This window comes from Fukomys damarensis, unplaced genomic scaffold, assembly GCF_012274545.1.
Source record: "Fukomys damarensis isolate Sample0158 unplaced genomic scaffold, DMR_v1.0_HiC HiC_scaffold_10, whole genome shotgun sequence".
NCBI classification, from domain to species: Eukaryota; Metazoa; Chordata; class Mammalia; order Rodentia; family Bathyergidae; genus Fukomys; species Fukomys damarensis.
Genome location: NW_022900922.1, coordinates 338,680 through 355,894, shown reverse-complemented (window position 1 = coordinate 355,894; position 17,215 = coordinate 338,680). Strand labels below are relative to the sequence as shown.

The 17,215-nt window shown below is 34.7% G+C and overlaps 1 protein-coding gene across 4 annotated transcripts in view; it reads right to left on the bottom strand.

The window, feature by feature from the left end:
- Window positions 1–17,215, bottom strand: part of Tasor2 (transcription activation suppressor family member 2) — a 55,290-nt gene that overhangs the window by 37,494 nt on the left and 581 nt on the right. The window contains exon 1 of one of the 4 annotated variants that reach the window (XM_033761800.1): window positions 14,672–14,690. The exons of the other annotated variants lie outside the window; for them this stretch is intronic. The gene's annotated coding sequence lies outside the window, so the exon portion shown is untranslated. Of the gene's footprint in view, window positions 1–14,671; window positions 14,691–17,215 lie in introns of those variants that run through there. 4 annotated transcript variants of the gene reach the window in all.

Sequence of the window (17,215 nt, the reverse complement as noted above, 5' to 3'; positions counted from 1 at the left end):
ACATTATGTTTTTAAAAAGTGCATTTTAAAAAAACCACACACATATGCTAACCTCAGAGATTGTGGCATGACCCTTTGGAGGGGCAAGTTAGAACACTTGATTTTTACATTCATTCTAAATTTTACTTTTGCTCAGTTTCACTTTCTCTTTTAATACCAGTGCTGTGCCAGGCACGGTGGCATGCTTGTAATCCCAGCACTGAAGAGGCTGAGGCAGGAGGATGCTCTGAGTCTGAGGACAGCCTGGGCTACATGTTGAGTTCAAGGCCAACCTGAACTACATAGTAAGAACCTCTCTCAAAACAAAAACAAACAGCACTTGTCTGGCAGGTATGAGTCCTGAGTTCAATCCCTGGTACAACAAAACAACAAAACCAAAAAAACAACAATAACAACAAACAAACCAGCACTGTTAAAAAAAAAAAAAAAAAAAAAAAAAAAAAGATGTGATGTCCCAGGTAGTTGGGAGGCCAAGGCAAGATAAATTGAGTTTGGTGCCAACCAGGAACGCTCATCTCAAAGAAGAAAAAAAATAAAGATATTCTGAATAGATTCAAATACAAAGCATTGGTGGTCATGGTGAAAAAATATTTTTTCTAAATATGTATACTCTGAGCTCTGAGGTTCAATATTTAAGAAATATGCTCACAGTTAAAAAAAAAAAAAAAGAAGTAGAGCAACTTTGGACATGCAGGCTTTGATTATGAATGTCTCTAAATTCTGCAAGGGGTTACTTGACAGGCACAGATTTTAAGTTTGAGAAATATTAAAAACTATATACATGCCCATTATTTGTGTCATAAGGCACAATAATAAACCTCATACTATCAGAGGGGCTGTAAAACTAAACCAACCAACCAACCAACAAAAAAACAACTAATAGGGCCAGGGATGTAGCTCAGCAGCACAGCAACTGCCTGGCAAGTGGGAGGTCCTGAGTTCAATCCCTGGTACCAAAACAAAAACCAACAAAACAAAAACTAATGCTGTTCCCCAAACTGATGTGGTCAAAGAAAACTTTTAAACAACAGCACGAGGAATACTATTTCAATTAACTTATGAATAAAGTTAATGATTTAAAACAAACAAGAACAAGCAGAAATGAATTATTTTGTGCTACTATATTTTTATTTCCAAAACTATTTATTTACAGCTAAAATGCTTTCTTTTAGGCCTGCAATCTCCAAAGAGTAGTATGTTTATGAAGGTAATAATTTTCTGGTTAGCAGAAAAGAATGTCAAAAGCAAAGTTGTTAGAAAACTGTAGCTGAATCTTTCACAACTTCATAAAATGACCTCGATTATATTCTTAAGAAAGCATAAATTTCCTGCTCTGTAAATTAGAAGATGGATGAAAATTTTATTCTTCTTCATCTTACTATTATTGAGACAGGGTCTCACGTTGTATTTTAGGCTGGCCTTGAACTCACTACACAGCAGCTTCAAATTCATGGTGATCCTCCTGCCTCATCCTCCCGAGTACTAGATCACAGGCATGCATTACCCACCACACTATTAATGTTCTCTTTCTCCACACAAAATACCCTGATTTATGAGTTTAATTAATGCGCTTCATAAATGAATAACCACCTTGTTTTTTGCTGAGCAATACTTAGCTTATTTAAACGTTCAAGCTTATCAAAGTATTGAGGAAAAGGTGACTATTCTATTCCACAAAGGAACCTAGAGCACTTAAGGAGATACCCTGAACAATGTCTGTCTGTAAAACATTCAGACCAGGAAAAGGGTAGACAAACACACAAACACAATCACAGACAAACGGTGGTCCATGCATCTGTAACAGTTAAAACATTAAACATAACTCAAAGTATGTCCTCAACAGTGAACACCAAAATCAAGGTAAATCTGTATGTACTGATATCATAGGTCATTATTGTTCTGCAAGCTAGTATATTGGATTTTGGGTGCATGGCTCCTGATTGTTGGTATGTGCTGTTTCCCAAAGGATCTTAAAAGAACCAGTGCTAAATCCCAAAACAAAAAGGTGAAGACCACCGAATATGCCATGAAGAACTGCTCTTAAGAGGTTTGCACAAAGCAAAAACAAAAACAAAAACAAACCACTATGAGAAAACAAGGCAACAAAATGCCTCCAAAAACTCCCAACTTCCCCAAAGCAGATCCAAAGGGCACCAAATAGAGGTGGGGCTAAATTATACAAAATAATAAAAGAAACAGAGAACTAAACATATAATAGACTTAACAGTGTTCTACCCTATTGTAACAAAATACATTCTTCTTAGCAGCACACAAAAATTCTCCAAAATGACACACATACTAGCCAATAATACTTGCTTAAATAAATACAAAAGAAATGAAATTACCCCATATGTACTGACAGATCTTAGTGCAATGAAACTAGAAATCAATGGCAAAGGAAAATACAGAAATTTTGCATAACATGATGATTAAGTAATACACTCTAGGATCAAATGATAACACCAGTATAATATATCAGGACCTATAGGAGACAATGAAAGCAGTCCTAAGAGGAAAGTTTATTGCTGTGAATGCCCACATTAGAAAAACAGAGGAAGCCCCCCAAAATAACCTAGTGATTCACCTCAAGGTCCTAGAAAAACAATTCAATCCAATTCAAACCCAAATCTAGTACAAGGAAGAAAGCTGTAAAGATCAGAGCAGAAATTAATGCAAGTAAGACCAAAGAAACAGTGAATCAAAGAGTTGGGTTGATCAAAAGCATAAACAAAATTGACAAATCCTTAGCCAAACATCAAAAGGAAAAAAGAGCCATATTAATGTAATTAGAAATGAAAAAAGGCAAAATCACAACAAACATTGCCTAATCCAGAAGATTATTAATAATTACTATGAAAACATGTACTCTAACAAATTGGAGACTCTAGAAGAAATGGAGAGATTCCTAGACATGTATGAATTACCAAAACTGAACAGTCCAGTAACAGAAAAGAAAATGGAGGCAGTCATTAAAAACCTACCAATTAAGAAAAGCACAAGAATGGATGGATGCACCACTGAATTCTACGAGAACTTCAGGGAAGATTTAACACCAATCCACCTCAAATTCTTTAATGAAATTTAAAGGGAAAGAGTAATACCAAACTCATTCCTGAAAGCTAGAATTATCTTGATTCCAAAAGCAGAGAAGAACTCAATAGAAAAACTACAGGCCAATTTCTTTAAGGAACAGAAAAACAAAATTCCTCAACAAGATATTGCCACACAAAATGCAAAAATATCATTAAAGACAAGAATCATATGATCATCTTAATAGATGCAGAAAAAGCCTCTGACAAAATGTAACATCTATTCATGATAAAAATCCTGAACAGGTACATAAAAACCGTATCTCAATCTAATAAAAGCAATTTATGATAAACCAACAGCAAACATTTTTTTTAATTAGTACTTATTTGTAGAACATGTTTATGTTCCTTGTGGTACATGTACATATCTTAATTCTTTTTATTTTATCCTTTTCCTCCCCTCCATCTTTAAATCCCCTTCCGATTTGAGAAAGATCTTCCTACTTCCTATTATCTATCATTTTGCTCTTTATTTGTAATTTGGCTTTCTCACATAAAAGAAACCATGTGATATTTAAGTTTGTGATGGCAATTTTGTCTAATCTATTTTATTAACATTACAGCCTCAAGGTGCATCTATTGTCCTAGAAGTAACTCAAGTTTATCTTTCTTTATTGCAGAATAGTGCCCCATTGTGTAGAAATATATTTTCTTTATTCATTCATCTGCCGATGGACACATAGGTGGCTGCCAAGACTTAACTATTATGGGTTATGCTGCTATATACATGGATATACACATCACTGTAATATGATGTCTTTTACTCCTTCAGGAAGATACCTAGAAGGATAATAGCTGGGAAAATGGAATTTCTTTTCAGTATTTTGAGGAATCTTCATAGTGGTTGCACTAGTTTACATTCCCTAACAATGTAGCACACACTTTTTTCCCACAGCCTTGCCAGCATTTGATTTCTTGATGATGACCACTCTTTCTGGGGTAAGATGGAATCTGTGTTGTTTTAATTTGCATTTCTCTAATGGTCAGATAATATTTCTTTACGTATTTACTGGCCATTCATACTATTTCTATGAAGTATCTATTCATTTCACTTGGCCTTTTTTTTTTTTGGTACTGGGGATTGAACTCAGGTCCTTGCACTTGCAAGGCAGGCCACCAAACCCTGAGCTAAATCCTCAGCCCTTTTTTTTTTTTTTTAGTTTTTATATAGTCCAGATTTTAGTCCTCTGAGGAATAGCTAGCAAAAGTTCTTTTCCCATTCTGTAGGTTTTCTTTTCACTCTGTTGGTTCTTTTGCTGTGTAAAAGCCTTTTAATTTGATATGATCCCATTTGTTGATTCCTGTGCAGAAAGTCCTTGTCTATCCCTACAATTTCTCCATTTTCTGGTATCCTCTTAAGATTTCTTTTTAGAGTACTGTACTGTAATTTTCATTGAAAAGGTCTTTCAGTTCCCTATGCTAATCCAGGATTAGTTTTGCTGTTCTGAGTCTCCATTTCTGTGAAGAATGCTGTTGGTATTTTAAATGGGACTGTGTTAAATCTATATATTGTCTTGGAAATATGGTCTTTTTTTTCAGCTTTAATTGAGTTTATTGCTACATTTTAGGGATACAGTACAGTTACATTCATTGTTGGGATCTTGTACCTCTACATGACAATTCCCGTTTTTCTTCCCCTACCCATCCCACCTTCCCTACACCTTTAGCTCTTTTCTTCCCATTTCTAAATGTCAGTAATCTTATTAGAATCTTACGCATTGTTACAGATTATTCACACCAGGGAAACTATTTGGTATTTACACATGTGTGACTTTTTATTTCACTTAGGAGTATATCTTCAATATGTATCCATTTTCCTATGAAAAAATCTATTTTCTCGTTCTTTATGGCTGAGTAATATTCCATTTTATAGAAAAACCACATCTTCTTTATCCAGTTTCCAACGGATGGGCAAACGGGCTGTTTCCAAGATTTAGCTATTACAAACTGTGCCGCTATAAACATGGGTGCACATACTTCTCTGTGAAATGATTCTTTTAGACTATACTGCTTTACCTATCAAGGAACAGGGAATCTCTCCATTTTCTGGTGCCCTCTTAAGATTTCTTTTTACAGAGTACTGTACTGTAGTTTTCATTGAAAAGGTCTTTCAGTTCCCTACACTAATTAATTTTCCTTGGTGCTACTGTGGATGGTATTTTCCTAATTTCTCACTGAGTTCACTGTTGGTATACAGGAATACTATTGATTTTTATGTGTTGATTTTGTATCCTGCTACACAGTTGAATTACTGGTTCTAGTAGTCTTGGTAGAAGAAACAAAAAAAAAACCCCAGATGAATTAAAAAAAATTAGCCCTCCCCCCTAAAAGAGACCCAATAAAAAATGGGCAAGTAAGATGAATACACTTCACAGTAGTAGTATAAATGAACAATGAACAACATGATTAGCCATGAGACAAATACAGATTAAAACAACAGATTCCATCAAACTCCAAAAGAATGCCTATTACCAAGAAATCAAATAATAACAACTTTTGGAAAGGTTGAAGGGTAAAAGAAACGCTTCTACACTGTAGGTGGAAGTATAAACTAATATAACCATTTGGGAAATCAGTATGGAGTCTCCTCAAATAACTAAAAATAGAAATTCCATTTTATCCAGCTATTTCCCTTCCAGGTATCTTCCTGAAAGGGTTTAAGACATTATATCACAGTGATACATGCATACCCATTTACACAGCAGTAGAACTCAAAATAGCTAAATCTTGGAAGTTACCCATATGTCCATCAACAGATGAATAAAGAAAATGTGGTATTTATATACAATGGACTACTGTTCATATGAAGAAAGATAAACTTGAGTTACTTGTAGAAATGGATGTACCTCGAGACCATAATGTTAAGTGAAATAAATACTGTATATGTAGCTTTTTCTTATCTGAGAAACTCAAGATACAAATAATTTAAAGAGAAAAATAAGACAGATAATACTAAATATGGGGTTAGATTCTCTGAAAATGGGAAGAGGAACTAGCAATGGAGGGGTGAAAAGGGGGAGAACATGGGAAAGAAAAATGATTTAAGATGTGTTATGTACCTGTACCAACTCTCCATAATACATGTAATCCTATAAAGTAGTATTAGTAAGGAAGCTACTGGTATTAATGATAACAATGGCTAATATTTTTTGGGTGCTTATTATGTGCCAGATATCATTTGCAACTACCCTCATTTAGCTGTAGGTACTGGAATAATTCTGTACCTCAATAAAATACTTGTATAAATCCCAGACATTCCTTTAATGAAAAATAACTTCCCCCAAATCCATATGCTTCTCCATCCTATTCTTCTAACCTCCTCACTGTTTTTATCATCAGTGTTAAATTTCCACTACTTGTGCATATATAATCATGACTTTCCTATACCATGCTTCATTTTTCTGAATTTAAATTGGCCTCTACTTAAATTTCAGTTATCAATCATTATATCTCAGCTTGAAATTCTTCTAGAACACCAACAATATCCTTTTGCAAGAAACAGATAAAGGTTTTTGGTTTGATTTAAGCAATTCCTTTTCTTTTTAGAAGCCTATGTCCCCCTATCATCAATCTATGCATGCAAATACTACTATTGTCTAGCTTTTTAGAATTTTGCTGAAGTATATTAAGATACATTAAATTAGATTCAACACAATCCCAGTTTGCAGAAACTGATCACCTAACACTAAAACTTACATAAGAATTCAAGGATTCAGAACAGTCAAAACAAAGATCAGCCTCCCTACTTTATTTCAAGTATTACAAAGGAGTCAAAATATAGTAGTATTAATGTAAAGATAATGCACATAGATTAATGGACAAGAAAGTACAGTATCTGTGTATCTGTGCTAGGAACCGGCTTCTTCTTTTTTTTTTTTTTTGGTATGGGTGGGTTGAACTCAGGACCTTGCGCTTGAGAAGCAGGTGGCAGAACCACTGAGCTAAATCCCTGGTCCTCAGCTTACTTTTTTCCCCCATTAAGTTTATTGGTACATTTAAAGTAAACAATACAGTTATACTTATTATTGGGATCTTGTACCTTTACATGGTATGTCTTGGTTATTATTTTTCTCCCATACCCCTGCCCTCCCTTTATCTTCTTCACCCTTCCCTATTTGCAAAGACTTTGTTTCCATTTTTTTCTTTTCCCTTATTTCCTTTTCAGCTTACTTCTTATTGGTCTACCTCTTTTCAGCTTTTGCCATTGTCAAATCTATCCACAAATCATGTTACTTGCCCATTTCCTTTCTAGCTTCTCAAATAATGATTCTACCTATTTCTCACTCTTCTTCTTGATCTTTGTAGATTTATATAATTGTTTTTCTGTAATCCTGTAAGGACTTTCAAGGGGATGCACAATGGGAAAGGTTAAATTGGAAGTATTAATCCCCCATCACCACCCCGCCACCACCCCAGTTCTGGGAACTAAACTCAGGACCTTGCAATCACCAGGCAGGCACTATGCTGCTGAGCTACACCCATGGCCCTAGTGTTTACTTAATCTAAGCCTTACTTTCTTCAATTAAAAAACTGTATTCCCCAAGGGCTGGGGATATAGCTCAGTAGAATACTTGTCTAGCATGCACAAAGCCTTAGGTTTAATCCCCAGCACCACACATACATAAATACTACTGGGGTTGAGTGTGTGGTAAAATACGTCCTTAGCATGTAGAAGGTCCTGTGCTTGTCCTTAGCATATGAAAACACACACACACACACACACACACACACACACACACTATGGTAGTTTTTCTTTTGCTATTGTTTTATATATTTTAATTTATATAATTATGAACTTTATTTTGCTTACATATTTACCCTAATTACATACCAAATCCTCAATCCATATTTAATTTAAAAGAATTAACTTTTATTGCATATGTATTCAACAACCCATTTACTCAAACAATACAATCTACACATCTTCAATATTTTCTCAAAGCACCTTGCCCTTTTCTTTCAGAGTACTTACCATTATTTATAATTACTTAACTAATTTTTTTCCTTAGTAAATCAAACTCTATGGCAGCATGGATCGCATCTGTTTCGTTTACCACTGATTACTTGGAATTTAGCTCAATGCTGGCAGAGTATTTAATAAATACGTATTATTTGTAACTGAATGAAAGAATATTTATGCTATTTAATTTGTTCCAAAACGAAGAAAAAAAGTAAAGCTTCCCAATTCAATCAAATGCCAATATCAAACCTTGACAAAGAAAACATAAAAAGCAATATTTAGACCTATCTCTTATAAATATTGATATTAAAATTCTATCTTCTGGCAAAGATAATACATCAAAGCATTACAATGATAACAGAGATCAGCTAAGAATAATTCTAAGAATACAAGAAATGGGTCAGTAAACAGTAAATGCAAAGGGCTGGGGATTTAACTCAATCATTACACCACCTGCCTCGCAAGTGCAAGGTTCCAAGTTCAATCCCTGGTACCAAAAACAAACAAACAAACAAACAAAAAACAAAAATAAAACGGTAAATGCATAAATTTTACTAACCATATCAATATGTCAAAGAAACAGATCATAAAGGAATGCTATAATATGGGATGAGGCACAAGTCAGACTGTCAAAAGGATGTTTACCAATTTTTTCTCAGCAGATATAACATGCAAATTTTGTTGCTACACAGTGTTATTTATAAGCTACTTATTTAATAACATAGAAAATGTCTGTTACGGTTTGCATTCAGATGTTCCCCCAAAGCCTCATATTGTAATATGTGGGGCTTTTTCAGAGGTGGCTGGATCTAGAGTATGTGACACTGGAATTGATTCTTGGTGCAGCGCTAGGATCAAAGGCACTAGGATTAAAAGTGTGAATGCTACCTGCACTAAGTAGCCTGGATAAGATATAAGGGATAGAAAGAGCTGTGGTTGTCCCTGTTGCTTTACCTTCCGCCAACCAGGAACTGTTTCTCCTCTATGATGCCACTGTGCCTTGCAGCCAGCCAATTATGGACTGAAACCTCTACAAACTGTGAGTTAAATAAAACTTTCCACTTTTAACTTTGGGTGTTAGGTATTTTGTTTTAGCAACCAGAGAAAAGTAACTAAGACAATGTCCTATCTTAAGATAGTCAGAAAAGAAGAATCAAGATGTATTATACACACATAAAAATTTCCTGTGATGAATGCGATCATTATGTGTCAAAAGTGTACCAATAAAATTATTTTTTAAAAAGATAATCAGTGGAAAGAAAAACTTTACAAAAGAAAGCACTGAGTATATATAACAAGTACACCACAATTTCTCTATTAGTCAATCTTTTGCATAAAATTTATCAGTATCTGATGTTTTTCTTGTTTAACTATCTTTCCACCTCTAGATTATTAATGTCATGAACAGAGGGGCATTATCCTTTTCAAAGCTGTATCCTTACTACTCAGAACTGTGCCTGGTACACAGTAAAGATTCAATTAATATTAATATTTAATTAATATTTAATGTTTCCCAGATCAAATCATTTCTCTGCCTCTCACAGGCCTCAGAACATAACACATGCTCTCTCACGAAGACAAGAGTATGGTAATTTAGTCCCTGTTTATTTCTTACACGTCATCTTAACTCAGAATTCTCTGAACTATTGAGTTCCAGCAACATCCATCTTTCTTTTAAATTGTCTGTGCTGTTATTTCTGAGTACAATGCTCTTTCTCCTTTTCTTTATCATCATTATTCTTATATTTTTCTTTCTCCGTTTCTCATGGCCTGGCTTTCACTTCCCTTAGCACAACCTGGAAGTTACTCCCTCAGATAAACTCTTTCATCACCCACCTAAAGCTGTTTTCGTCAAAGTACTCATTACAATATACATTTACTTTTATCAATTTATTTTTGTTTCTTTTCCTACCGGGGATTGAACTCAGGTCCTTGTGCTTGCACGGCAGGTGGCAGAATGATTGAGCTAAATCCCCAGCCCAATTTACTTTTCTTTTAGGACGAGGCTCAACTTCCCCACTAGAATGTAATGTCCATCAAGGCGGATACTGTTTTGTTCACCAAAGTCCCTCAGTGTCCAGCAGAGCTCTTAGCACCACAATAGATAATAAAATACAAAGTTATCTCTGGATTGACCAAGATAGGTAATTCTTGCTTTATTTTTCAGTTTTATATATTACCTAAAATTTTAAATAAGTGTAAATATAATCTGGGCAAAATAAAGTCAATCTCATTTTTTTGAAAAGAAGATATCCTACTGCTCTAAGTAGCAAGTTACAATTTTTTTGTAAATGAAAAAGTAGAGAAAGTGAGTAGATTCTTATTTTCACATAGGGATGCAGAGAATAAAATCTTTGGCAAGGACAAGTCAGGGCAAATACAGAATAATTAAACAATAAAGAGACCCATAAAACTGAAAATATTGCTGAATTAGAATATATAAACTCATAGATATTTTTAAAAGTTCTCCCATGTACAAAAGTTTAAATATTTTCTGAAGTCAATGCACAAAAGAAATTAAAAACTAAGGTACTCATTGCTATTATTTGAAGTGCAAAGTGTTTACTACTAACAGCTAGTGAGGATATAAAGTGAAGGCATTATCCAATAAACCTTCCAGTGGTACACAGATGTCTATCCATTATCACCTGGTCTGTCATCACTTGGACTCAGCGGCAGGGAATCTATCTGACCTTTCTAAAGCTTTATTCTCTACATCCCCACCTGAAGGGAAGAACCGTATAGAATTGGACCATTTCCCCTGGTCTCCTTTGCACCCAGTGCCCTAGGATAAGCCACTTTCATAAGTGAGCCAAGTGGGACATCTCAAAGGGTATTGGGACGTTCCTCAGCAATAGGAAGACTTGGGCTCTACCTCGCTTCACCTCATAGTGTGTGCAGGAGAGTGTTGTGCCCCTGTCCAGCCAGTTTCTGTTTAGACCCTTTCTAGCTAGCAGAGGCCAGCAAGCCAGGGGCAAGCTCCACAGGGAACCAGGGGTGAACCCATGAGGGAAGGTCACTGAGGAGGGCTGAGGCAAAGCTGACACATTTAGTGAATGAGGGCGACCAGGGCACCACCTCTGCGTCACACATCCTGCAGAGCCAAGGCCTGGGGGACCTGGCAGACCAAACATACTGGATGGGGATAGGAGGGACTCTGGAGAGTAGAGAGTTGAGATGAGTGAATGCAGTCAATAGAGCTGCAGGCAGGACTGCAAGCTCTATGTCCCCAGGTAAGGGTTTCTAGGATGTTCCACTAACCTTGCTAAGAGAATGGTTTTAGTGTTATTTTACAAGGATCACTCCAAGATCCAATTTTTCCCCAGCACTGGAGACTGAACCTCTAAAAAAATTCCCCTCCCCAGAAAGGCTCTTGCTAAGTCATTAAGTTGTCCAGGCTGGACTCCAATTTACAATCTTGCTGCATCAGCCACTCAGGGATGACAGGCATGCATCACCACCTTGGCCAAGATTCAATTTCTTAAATGTCCTGTCTGTAGGCAGCCAGTACACTAAGGATGTCGGACTGCAAATCCCACAAGGAATATGATGTCCACACTCTTCACTACACTGACCTCAAAATCACTGTCCTATTGTCATTTATGTAGCCTTGTTGGCTACTACTTCATTTTATTTTGAATTTACAAAAAATAAAGGCCTTCAGTATGGTTCTGAATACTTCAGATACCTTCAAAGACATGTTGATATCAGCACCTGAAATACGTCTGGGTGCTCTTCTACCCCACTAATGAAACCCTAATAAAACCCACCAAAAATAAAATCAAATGGGGATGGGAGACGAACTACTTGACCACAATACAAGTGCATTTTTAACTTCTGACTCAGTAATACTGTTTTTAAAAATTAACTTTATTGGTACATTTAAGGTATACAATGCAGTGACAGTCATCATTGGAAATTTGCACCTTTACATAATCCATCGTGGTTCTTATTTTTTTCCCATTCTCCTGCCCTCTCTTCAACCCCTACATCCCTATCTACAAAAACTTTGTTTCCATTTTTTCTTTTTCTCATGTTAATTCCATCCCCATCTTTCTTTTCTATGTTTCAAATAAATAGCCTAAGATATTTACATGCATTTCCTAAATGAAAACCTAATTAATAGACCATATGAATCGCTATTATTACACTATATATAACATAAACACAATAATTTGAACTCTATCATAAAGCACATTATTCAAATTTATAAAGAATTTCATCAAGTAATTATGGGCCATTTAAAAAGCAAATTCACTTAGGGTATTTTAGTTTATCTAGTAGAGAAACCGCCTTTTTAAAAAAACACATTTTGGAGATTAGATCCATTGAATTATACCTATACGACTTTTTCATATAACTGCAAGTTGCTTACTTTTGGGATTAATATTCAATTTCTGAAAGCTAATTTCAAAATCTAATGTACTGTAAAAAGTTTCTGATTTCCAGACTGACGCCTATATTATGCTTATCAATTTTCTTAATATGCTGTGCAAAAAGGCCAACGAATTCTTCAGAGACCATATTCTTTATATTAAGATTTTATTATTTGTATTACATTTATTATTTATTTTATACTTTTTATGTTAAAGATTTTTCCTGGAATCATGTCAAACCATTGATCTGATTCATCAATCTGGTTTATGAATTTGCTTTAGCATTAAACTATCAACTTTAAGCAAAATGGTTGCATCAAATTCATTATGATAGTTTTAAAAAATATACTGTAAAATGGTTTTGTCCCTCTTATTAGAAAATACTAGGAATAAATTGTTCTCAGTAGCAATTACATTTTAAGATCCACCTTTGGGTTCTCTTTATTATGATGATGGAACAAAGATAATTTTTTATTGCCACCATTCTGAATATATCCCCCCTCAAATGGTCCTGAGAACAGACAAATGGAAGATTTCCATAGGACTGAAGTAGGTGCCTCAACTGAACAAACTAGGCCTCAGGAGTTGGGGGTCTTAAATATTCTTCTCCTAATGAGGGAGCAGGTGCACACCAAAGGTTCTAAACTGGTTTTATTTCACAATGCCAATAGAAAGTACACAATTAGCAAGGGATTTAGTTTCCCAATTAAATATTATTAACTCTTGTTAAAAGAAACCAGAAAGTATACCCCAGACACATTTCTTAAGATAAAAGCAATTAATTTAAAAGAGAAACCAATTTAAAAACAAATACAATCAAGTTAACTACTAAAAGCAAAGACTTTTATTTTGAAAAGACTAGTAATAAATAGGTAATCTTTTAGCAAATATAATCTAGGGAAAAAAGTAAACATAATAGTGGGAACAAAGACGTTATAAGCACAAATATAGGGAAAATATTTCCAAATTACAAAGTATCTGAGACAAATGCCTGGCATGGTGGCATATGCCTACAATCCCAGCACTTGGGAGGCTGAGGCAGAAGGATTGCCACAAGTTCGAGGCCAGCCTGAATTATAGAGCAAGACCCTGTCTCCAGAAGCAAACAAAGTATCCAAGACAATTTACAGTAATATATTTGGAAATTATAAAAATATATAGTACCTATTTTAGTCTAAATGGAAGAAAACACTTGAATTAACCAGTAATGATAAAAAAGACTAGTAAAGTTCATAGAACAATAGACTAGAAACATCCCAATAATCCATTTCCTATGGTTAAAAAAATGGGTACAGTCACATAATAAAACTATATTTTCAATATATGGAAATTATAAAAATATATAGTACCTATTTTAGTCTAAATGGAAGAAAACACTTGAATTAACCAGTAATGATAAAAAAGACTAGTAAAGTTCATAGAACAATAGACTAGAAACATCCCAATAATCCATTTCCTATGGTTAAAAAAATGGGTACAGTCACATAATAAAACTATATTTTCAATATATACTTTTAATTCTTTAATGATTTTAATCATTTTTGGCAATAGGAAAAATTTATCAACATATATAATGCAAGTTAAAAAATTCCTACAAATTAGTAAGGGAAAACAAGCACTCAATAGAAAAAGTAAGAAATATATAACTAAACAATACTAAAACAAAGAGTCAATTGTCTGAAAACATGATACTCAATTTTTCTTAGCAGGCAGAGAAAGGCAGTTTATTATCACAATAATATATTACTTCACTTTCAGCATGCTGACAAAAATTTAAAAGTCAGGCATTACTTTATGCAGAGAGAATAGGGAGGTTTTACTCAGTGTTGCTGAACAATTAATCAGAACTACCATTTTGGAAATGTCAGCATCTACTAGCCTTCCAATGGATCCAGTAATTCCACTACTAATCTGCCAAAGTGAAAGTATTGCATATATGCACTTGGAACTAAGTACAAAAATATTTATGGCAGCAAATAACATGAATACAGAATGTACTTTTTACAACAGATTATATTTCAATGCAAATGAATACACACACACACACACACACACACACACACACACAGCAGTGGTTCCCAAAGAGGGGATAAAGCTAATATACATGATTTTAAAAATGTTATATAACAGAATGTGTCATCATTTAGAAGGTCTACATAATTTGTGAATCAATATTTTACAAAAGACCAATAAATGAACAAAAGAGCAGTTCAAAAGTTAAAATAGAAAATGCAAAGTTCACTCACCTGGTTTCAAATTCCATATTGCAGCTAATGCTTAAGAAACTGTTAGTATAAAAAGCAATGAATATAAAAAAATAATGCTAGTAAAGGTCATTAAAAATATTCCTTTTTACAACCACTTAGTTAAGTGAGGCCAGATTTTTCCTTCTATATTTCAGCCAAAACAATACAATGCAACAGACTGAACGCCAAAAGAACTTTGGTGATTAAGAGACATTAAAGATACTTATAAAACAGCAAAACAATATCACTCTTGTAACTAATATTTTTGCAGTGGATAATTATTTTACATTAAAAATGTGAATTGCATTAATGTAATGGGTTTTTTTTAAATGTCCCAATTACTATAAATAGATACGGTATATTTAAAAATTGGTCAGTTTTACCATCTGATGTGATATTTATCAACAGATATAATCCACATAAACAAAAGATCTTTGGGGTCCTCAATAAATTTTAAGAATGTAAATAAGTCTTGAGACCAAAGTTTCTGAATTGCTGAACCACAGGCACATGCTTCAATATGGGTGAATCTCAGAAACATAATGTTTAATAAAAACAATTCACAGCATATACAGTATGATTCTATTTGAAGTGTGCCAAAACAGATGAAAATAAACAATACATTGATTAAAGAAATGTATATGTGATAAAACTAAAACGGTGAGAGAATAAAATAATAACATAAAATTAATAATGCCCCATGGTGTTGGGGCAAATGATGTCTTCCTTATGGAACAAACATAACAAGTTTTTAAGGTATCCGTGGTGTTCTGTTAAGCAAAATACAGAGATATGATTTTTTACAGTACGTATTAGCTTATTTTACAAAAAATGTAAAAGATACAGAAAGATACAGCTATTCTCCTAGAAGAAAAAACTCAAAAGAATGACTACTCTTCTCAAAATCTATAAAATTCAATGTAATCACAAAATTCCAAGATGCTCTATATAGAACTTGAAAAAGTGGTTCTCAATTTCACATGTAAAAAAAATGCAAAAGAATCCAAAGCTTTTTTCTAAAGAATGTACTAAGATATGTTATAAAGCAACAATAACCAAAATAGTATGGCAATAACTAAGTATGTCAAAGATGTGTGTTCAGACCTGCTAAAAACATAAGAGGATACTTAAACCTGGCAAAAAAACCCCAAAACTAAAACAAAAACTCAAACCTTGTTCACCAAAAAAGAGAAAAATTATTATTTTTTAATTATTAGGTAGCTGAAATACTGAAATATACAGCGATAGCAAACGGAATTGAAAACACACCTTTTGAGAGACTGAATTTTAGAGTACAATTATTTGAGGGCAATTTATCCAACATTTTCATAAGGACTCAATTCTACACAATACTGCATGACATGTGTATTCTACACAACACACATGAACACAATACACACATACTGTCATGAAGCATGTTTATGATAGCATAAAAAATCATTGCAGCACTGTTAAAAGGAAATTTTGAAAAGAGCCACCAATAGATAAAAGAAAGTAAATGTAATACTTATCTAGGCAAGTTTTTAGATACTTTTTGGATTTTAATTCATTTAATCATGTATGTTTGGGTCAGAGATGCTTAGGATGGATCTCTTTTGAACGAAATTAGTTGTTTTTGGGCAAATGCACTGAACACACATTTTAAACACTGTGTCTTCCTTAATAATTTCAACTGAGCACTTTAGTCACATTTTTTTCTGGCCTAAATTTGTTACTGATGTACTGAAAACACTATAGTTATCTATTCTACAAGGCATCTTTATAGTAGAAGAGTATTTTTGTTATAAAACCTTCTAGGCAGGGTTATCAACAGCGTCGGATTCACTAATACCGACTTTTAAACAATCGCACCTTCCCCTTCTCAGGCTTTCTCAACGTCCCCAGATCACTCATGTTATTATGCAGCTAGACAATGTGCTTATACAATATTTAAGTCGAGGAAACATTTTCATTAACCTTATTCTAATTTTAGCTTACAAGGAGAAAAGAAGGACGTTTTAAATTTATGGATTTCGAATTGACAAGCGATGATTAAGAAATTTCAAACTACCTTCCTCATATTTTGAGGTACCAGCTGGTTGGTGCCGTTTTCAAACTGCTGGGCTGCACAGCCCAACGTCCCGTGCTCCTCATACACTGACCCTTCCTTCGGGTAGACTTATTTTACTTTTCAAAAGGTCACACACTCACGTGTTCTCTGCAGAAAGACACGTGTGTAGCAAGCTTAGGAAATGACTTTCTAGCCCATCCAGATCTAGCGAGGGAACTTATATCCCTGAGGAGGAGGAAGCCGCACTCCGACCGGCGACGCAAACGAAACGTTTTAACTGCTCTAGATTTGGGGGGCGGTTTTTGCCTCAAAAAGGGGAAAGACGAATTTCGAAGCCCCGTAGAGTTCGGCACTACGGCTAAGACTTGTATAACGGCGAAATCGAAAGTGGCCTCAGGACGCGGGATCTTCCGCAGGGCATCGGCGCAGAAAGGACGGGCGCCACGCCTCCGCTCCCTCGTGGGCGAGCCGGGCTCACGGGTGGCGAGCAGCCG